This window comes from Asterias amurensis, chromosome 1 (assembly GCF_032118995.1).
Source record: "Asterias amurensis chromosome 1, ASM3211899v1".
Classification (NCBI taxonomy): Eukaryota; Metazoa; Echinodermata; class Asteroidea; order Forcipulatida; family Asteriidae; genus Asterias; species Asterias amurensis.
The window spans coordinates 2,326,550-2,334,662 of NC_092648.1; the positions used below are offsets into that span (position 1 = coordinate 2,326,550).

Below are 8,113 nucleotides of genomic sequence, written 5' to 3' on the forward strand. Positions count from 1 at the left end.
CTTGTTCTTTTGAATGATTTGGGACCATTTTATTTTTGGACCAATTTTTAAAAATGGCTCTTTTTGAGCCAGGATTTTTGGTTTAAAAAACTGCAAGGGGTTAAATGTTGTCCTTTTGAATGATTTGGGACCATTTTATTTTTTGACCAATTTTTTAAAATGGGCCTTTTTGAGCCAGGAGTTTTGGTTTAAAAAACTGCAAGGGGTTAAACTTGTTCTTTTTAATGACTTTGAATACGGCCTTGGCCGATGGTGCCATGAATTTCAAGCCGGGGAGGGCACTCTACAAGGTATTTTGGAGGCTAAGTACTTCCGCACTCAAGAGGGCGCTATAGCAAAAACTTTTGGATGCTGAGTACTCACGGCCACTAGAGGGAGCTATAACAAAAACGGTTAGGATGGAACAATGTTATAGCGCCCTCCTTTGACTAAACTTTACATGATTTGCTGTAAAAACCCTAATAAACCCCACTCCGTTCCCGCACCCAAATCCATCCACTCAAAAAGGAGCATTAATGTGGCTGATAATAATAATGGTCCAGAATCAGTCTAAGGAACAAGTTTAACCCCTTGCAGTTTTTTTAATCGAAAATCCTGGCTCAAAAAGGCCCATTTTTACAAATTGGCCAGAAAATAAAATGGTCCCAAATTATTAAAAACTACAAGTTTAACCCCTTGCAGTTTTTTAAACCAAAAATCCTGGCTAAAAAAGTCCCATTTTTAAAAATTGACCAAAAAATAAAATGGTCCCAAATCATTCAAAAGAACAAGTTTAACCCCTTGCAGTTTTTTAAACCAAAATCCTGACTCATAAAGGCCCATTTTTACAAATTGGCCAGAAAATAAAATGGTCCCAAATTATTAAAAAATACAAGTTTAACCCCTTGCAGTTTGTTAAACCAAAAATTCTGGCTCAAAAAGGCCCATTTTTAAAAATTGACCAAAAAATAAAATGGTCCCAAATCATTCAAAAGAACAAGTTTAACCCCTTGCAGTTTGTTACACCAAAAATTCTGGCTCAAAATGGCCCATTTTTAAAAATTGACCAAAAAAATAAAATGGTCCCAAATCATTCAAAAGAACAAGTTTAACCCCTTGCAGTTTTTTAAACCAAAAATCCTGGCTCAAAAAGGCCCATTTTTACAAATTGACCAGAAAATAACATGGTCCCAAATCATTCAAAAGAACAAGTTTAACCCCTTGCAGTTTGTTACACCAAAAATTCTGGCTCAAAAAGGCCCATTTTTAAAAATTGACCAAAAAAATAAAATGGTCCCAAATCATTCAAAAGAACAAGTTTAACCCCTTGCAGTTTTTTAAACCAAAAATCCTGGCTCAAAAAGGCCCATTTTTACAAATTGACCAGAAAATAACATGGTCCCAAATCATTCAAAAATACAAGTTTAACCCCTTGCTGTTTGTTAAACCAAAAATTCTGGCTCAAAAAGGCCCATTTTTAAAAATTGACCAAAAAATAAAATGGTCCCAAATCATTCAAAAGAACAAGTTTAACCCCTTGCAGTTTGTTAAACCAAAAATTATGGCTCAAAAAGGCCCATTTTTAAAAATTGACCAAAAAAAATAAAATGGTCCCAAATCATTCAAAAGCACAAGTTTAACCCCTTGCAGTTATTTAAATAAAAAATCCTGGCTCAAAAAGGCCCATTTTTAAAAATTGACCAAAAAATGAAATGGTCCCAAATCAGTGAAAAGAACAAGTTTAACCCCTTGCAGTTTTTTAAATAAAAAATCCTGGCTCAAAAAGGCCCATTTTTAAAAATTGACCAAAAAATAAAATGGTCCCAAATCAGTCAAAAGAACAAGTTTAACCCCTTGCAGTTTTTTAAATAAAAAATCCTGGCTCAAAAAGGCCCATTTTTAAAAATTGATCAAAAAATAAAATTATTCAAAAACAAGATTAAATAAAAAGACAGACTCAACATGAATATATATACACTTTTTGAGCAATTTGTTACCCATATTCATGACAATGCACTTATTTTATTTTTTTCTCAAGTTCTCTCAAACGCCCTTTTCCTCTCTTTTTTTATTTATCGTGAGAGCCAAAGAGTGAACTCAAACATTTTTTTCTGTTGACTAGTTGCAACAGGCATGCAACCAAAATTTAATGAGCAAAAGAGTGAATGTCTGGCACAGCAATGTACTTTAACCTATTTTCAAACAGTACAGCTGAAAAACCACAATTAGAAAATTGATAACCTAAAAAGTTGTGCCAGTAGTACATTGGATATTACACTCATGAGAGTAAAGGGTAAGGTATTGTATAAATGCACCATCACAAGCGTTTAATTTATTTGGTTCATAATTTTGCCTATATCATCCTGGTAAGGCTAGTTAAAAGCAGGGCCACCACGTGCAGGTCCCAGGATACCAGCCCCGACACGCCCGGGAGATCATAAGGGCCCTCATACTATATTAAATCAGCGCCCAGGTCCATGCCCCCGTCTGAGGGGGGCACCCCCTACTCCCGAACGCGGTCCCTAGACACATGGCCTAGACTAGGAACTAACCCGTTTGGTCAACCATAGTTTGTGATAACACCGGAGTGCACCTTTAAGATCAACCACCAGATGTGAAACAACCGGCCGGGCTAAGACCCCACATGCCACGTGCATGTGTCCAAGTCCCTTTTCGCAATAAGTCTGGAATGTCCCATGCTTTGTACTTCCGTATTCCAAACAATTAGTAAGGGTTAATAGGGTTAATAGGGTTAATAGGGTTAATAGGGTTAATAGGATTAGGGTTAGGGTTAGTGCCGCACCACCAAGGACCTAAGATCGCCAAGTAGCGCATAAAAACGCATAATATGTGCTTGCTTGCAATGGTGTACTTATTTACAGAAATGTTTTAAGTAGTTTAAAAACTTAATTGAAAAACACCATTAAAACATGTCAGGCCTAATAACACATCTAGAATAAATGAAAAAAATTTAAGACAAATTACAGGGTGGTTCATTCATAACTTGACAATGAACAACTATAGTGTGTCCTAATGACTAGATGCTGATGTTTTCATAAAAGTTGCTTTCCCTTATGTGTAGCCTTCAGCGATGCCAGTAGAGCTGATTCCCTCTGCACTTGATTTGGGGAACAGCTGCATCTCTGGATCTGAAAGATCAAGTTCAAAGACTAACAGTTAAAAAAACAAAGCATTCTGATTATTTGCATCATGTTAATTTGCTTTCCATTTCTTGGTTTTGTGTAAAGCCTAACTTAAGCGGCTATTTAGATGTAAATATGACTAATTGCCTTTTAGGAATGTACCTTTTACTAGAGAGTGCAATTACTAAATCAAAATTGAAAGTGGAAACTCACCAATTCCAGAAGTGACAGACAGTTGCTGTCCCAAAACAGGTCCATGTTGACAACATGAGTAGAGGTTGAAAACCTAAAGATCGTGGGGACTTTAACATAATGCCCGAATCGGCCGCGTATCTGCCGCTTAGGTATACCAACCGCCGCAATCGACTTGACAAGTGAGCACGCATACAGACAGGAAAACATCAACAAACACAAACAAACTGCAAGCAAAACTTTAAATAACAGCAAAATGAAGCAGAGATTAAAAATTTAACAAAACTGATTTTCTAAAGCTCAAGAAAAAAGGTAACACTAGGACTGCTCAAATAACAGTGAAGTGTATTTTTCCATGTGGAATGTCGGAAGCCTTCCTGTAACAAAACAAACAGTAGACGAGAATTAATTTCAAATGAAATGGTTTCACTTAAGAATTGTTATAAAAAATACTTTCAGAACACCATTATTGAGACCAGGAAAGATTGTTCTGATGAACTTGTGCACATCAGGATTATTTTAAGCAACAGTGATTGGAGGTGAAGTCAAATTCCTAAAACAGTTTGCCTGAGGTTTTTGTGTTGGTGTTAACTTTTACTATCAGTTTAAACAAACCAATTTTTTTAATCAAATCATGAATTTTGTTAGTCAAATTGATTCTTCCCTCAAACAGTTATAGTTTCAAAAATGGATCATTTAAGGGGACCGTTAAATGACCACTGTTGTGGGCACTGTAATTATTAAGCCTCTACAACATTTTTTCAGAAAAAAAAAACCCAACTTTTTTTCCCATCTTAAAATATTGACATTCCCGTTAACTTTGAGGGCCAACATGGGTGGAATATAAAGCCTAACTGATAATTTTGTTAGTATTTCGTTGACAGTTTGAACCCCTCAGTACATGCTGAAATAAAAAATAAAAAGCTAAGATGGATGCTGCATATGTTTGCCATTTTGAAGTCCTGCAATGCATGGAGTGTTTGTAAATTGTGGTAAACAAGCCCAAAATAACTACAGTTGTTGTTATCATTTCACACAGGCAAACAATTAATGGTTGCCATGGTACCAGCTGACCTTGATATTTTCTGACTATAAGTAACTAATGGTAAAAGTCATAAGATGTGGTGGTCAGATGCATACAAAAAAGCTACAGGCACAAATTTGGTACTGGGATCATGTCCCCCCCCCCCCCCCCCGATAGGGTTTTAATGTAATTTAGAGGATGTTGCTTCAAGGTGGAAATGATGAAAAAAGAGAAATTATTATTAGGAATCTTGGCCAGCATGTGGCCACAATCTTTCCATTACCTCTTCTTGTTTGTCACTCCACAAATTGGTTGTACTTTATAAGATTGGAATGGGACCTTGTGACATGCAACTGTCATTTGAACCTACTGGCCCAAGTCCTTCTGAATCCTTCACTTGGGATACTGAAGAAGGAATTGGGACTGGTTTCAATTTACCTGTTTACAGAGAAGGTAGTTCTTTATGCCAGGCTGTATGATGATAAGTGGGTCTCAGACATTAATTGTTGATTTCTTGATGTTTTGGAGACTGGAGCTGTAGGCAAAATAAAAAACACTTTATGGTTAATAACAAATATTTCTGAACCATAGCTAGTTTATCGTAGGCTCACAAAACATAATCAAAGATGCATTCATAAATACCTCGGACAGTTTTGCTATTCCTATTGGTGGAGAGCGCGTCACGTGGGTGTGTATAAACCTTTGTTTATGACCAGTAAAAAGTGTTAATTCATGGGCGTGACACAAGACCTTGCACCCGTTCTTGTAAGACAGTTTCGTCATTCCTATTGGTCGAGAGCAATGGCTGAAACAGTTGTGCCACATCACGCGATACGCGCACAGCATTCCCTTATAAGGAGTTGTTTACCCATGGGCGGTGAAGGGCTTCACCATTTCTAAGTAGGAGGTGTTTGGCGTTGAAAGAAATCATTTATCAATTATAATTTTTGCATTTATTTTACTTTTTGACCAAAGAGTGATGTTTTTGACCGCAAAGGTATTTATGAATGGGAATCAAAGTGTGTTGAATCGGTTTTCAACTAGTGGTTTAAACCCGCCGAGGCCTGGTTCTTTATAATTTACCTTGACTTCGTCTCGGTAAAATTATCAAGAACCAGGCCTCGTTGGAATTAAACCACTAGGTGAAAACCTCTTCACTACACATTGATTCCCTTATTTTCTATCATAATTCTGAGGAGGTTACAAAAGTTAGTTTTTATATATCTAAGCAAATCTCTGCTTGTTTCACTTTTGTTACAATTGTACACAAGCTGTTGTGTTCCAGCAACAAAGGATATAATGTATTACTTTTTCATTGGAATAAAATTCTTGTTTGAAGAAATAATTTAAGTAAACAGTTATCTGCAATATGCTGGTGCTATTTGTTTTCTTCTCCTGTATCTTTCACTAGGTAAATTATGGTATTGTATCGGCAGTGCCAATCGATTGTTAGGGGGTGCCAGCACGACTCCCCACCGGAGCATTGCTGGTGGCCCCTGCAGGCCGATTGGGGAACCCACTCGCCAGAGAGGGCGTCCTCTGGCTTTAGGCCTTCTCCCTTGTGTAAAAGTCAGTACTTGTTGAGTGCAAATATGATAAAGCTCAAGAAAAAGGGACAGAGAAGCCAGTTATTTGTTTTCTTGTGTCATTGTAAGCTGTGTGTATCGCAACCCCCGGTCAAGGCTACAGTATTTTTGTCTGGTCAGAAGTATAATTTGTTACAACCAAGGGCCCTGCTTCATAAAGCCTGCAAGCACAAAAACAACTTGCCAAGCACAGCCTTAGCAGAAACTGGTCTACCAGCTACAATTGCAAAAGGTTTACATTGTTGCAACTGGTGCCCCACACAATTGTTTTGCTTATTAGCAAAGAAATCAACTGAGTAGTATCTTCTGCTTAACAGCTTTATGAAAGTGTGTCCAGATCATTTCTCAGCAAGGCCCAATTTCACAAAGCTGTTTAGCTGAAAATACTACTAGAAAAATACTTTCTAAGCATAAAAATTGAGGTGGGAGCCAGTGGCAACAATGAAATCTTTCTGACATTTTGGCTCAGCTAGATTTTTCGTTGCTCAGCAATTGCTAACAGTGTTTCTACAAGTAAAAATATTAAAGGTTTACTTTTTAGGAAATTACCTCACTGAAGAGTACTTGAAGCTCGTTATAGTGGGCAAGGCTTGAAAACTTACTTGTTGATGGGTAGATCTGGAGATGGTAACTGCAATCAAAAATAAAAAGAACGTAGTGTTCAAAAACACTATCCATCATTAACATGAAGTGTGTCAGATGGTTTGCTTTTGTCGTGGGCCCGGCTTGAAAACTTACTTGTTGATGGGTAGATAAAAAAAAGGTTCATGGTTCATTTTTTAAGTAAACAACAAAAAAAGGATTATTTTGGTTGCAGCAAAATAGCAAGAGCAACAGGGCTTTTGGGAGATGTAAAATGCCTCAAAAACTTTAATTGACATCTTTATCCGTAAACCAGGGATCAAATACAACCTAGGAAGTCGTCAGTCAGTTTCCCATGTGGTCTTTACTTGATATTTGAAAACAATATTTGATCCCTTTGCTGCTGCTTGGTTGTATTGTAATGTAGGGTTCCGATCCCCGGCTATTATGTTACAGTCTGTATGACTTCTAATTGGCAACCCCAAAAAAATATCAACGGCAAAAAAAGTAATAATAGGGATACAGTGTAAACATTAGGTCTCGATAGCTCAGTTGGAAACTGCTGGCATGCTAATCTGGAGGTCGTAGGCTCAAGTATTGATCTAGTAACTTTTTCTTTACGGAATTTACCTCTGAAAAGGGTTTTCTGCTCCTTTATAGACCAGTCGTTGGCATAAACTTGTTGAGGGTAGATCTCTTTAGAGATGGTAAGCTAGACTGCAATAAAAACAAAATCCAATTGCAACATCGATGTTTAAAATCATCATTCAATAAAACACATTATATTCAGATAAATCGCTTTTACCCATAGATTTGTTTTGTATTTTCAAATGAACAACAGAGTATGCATAATAACTGGTTGGCAAACATTACAACTGTGCAGCGGCAATTATTTATATTGAACCTGTCGTGTCCAAGTCATTCAATTCGTTCAATTTATGGTTCATAACAAAAAAAGTTGCAGCATCAGCCCAATTGAAAGATAATTTACAGTAACAATTAACCATGTGTGCACTTTCCACAAGTTTTGTACAGATTTGTCTAGATATGCAAATAGTGTGTGAATTATTTTGTTAACACACATGCAATTATTTTTGTTAGAATACATTAGCCCGGGTAATAATAGCCAAGAATGTTTGGAATTCGGCATGGCCTGTTTGTGAGTGTGTAGTGAAATGGAATCGAGTGGGCCAGGAGGGTGAATGTGGCTTGACCAAGAAACACCCAGTCATCAGCTGCATGCATGGGCTCAATTTCATAAAGCTGTTCAACAACAAAAAACTGCTTAGCAACTTTGCTAAGCAAAACATGTAGTAAGACAAAAAGACATAACCTGGAGGCTGTTGGTTCAATTGTCTTTGTTCAACAATAAAAAATAAAAAACATACATGATTTGCATCTTGTATAACCACTTCTCATTCCTAGATTTTCAGGCCTAAACTGATAATACTAATATGCTTTTAAAAACTTAGGTTTTACTAGAGAGAGCAATTCCTTAAAGGGACACCCTGCCTTGGACCAGGCGAGTTGGTCTCGGATGAAAAGGGTTTGAAACATTGTGTTATGAAATGCATAATATGGTTTGAAAGATGTTTTAAAGCCATTGG

The 8,113-nt window shown here is 37.0% G+C and overlaps 1 long non-coding RNA gene across 1 annotated transcript; it reads right to left on the reverse strand.

Moving 5' to 3' along the window:
* Window positions 1–4,588: 4,588 nt before the first annotated feature.
* LOC139940527 (uncharacterized) lies at window positions 4,589–7,226 on the reverse strand. Its single transcript, XR_011786463.1, has 3 exons — window positions 7,137–7,226; window positions 6,474–6,555; window positions 4,589–4,873 (listed from the first exon to the last, which is right to left on the reverse strand). It is a non-coding gene; the product is annotated as an uncharacterized lncRNA (long non-coding RNA).
* Between the last annotated feature and the right edge of the window lie 887 nt (window positions 7,227–8,113).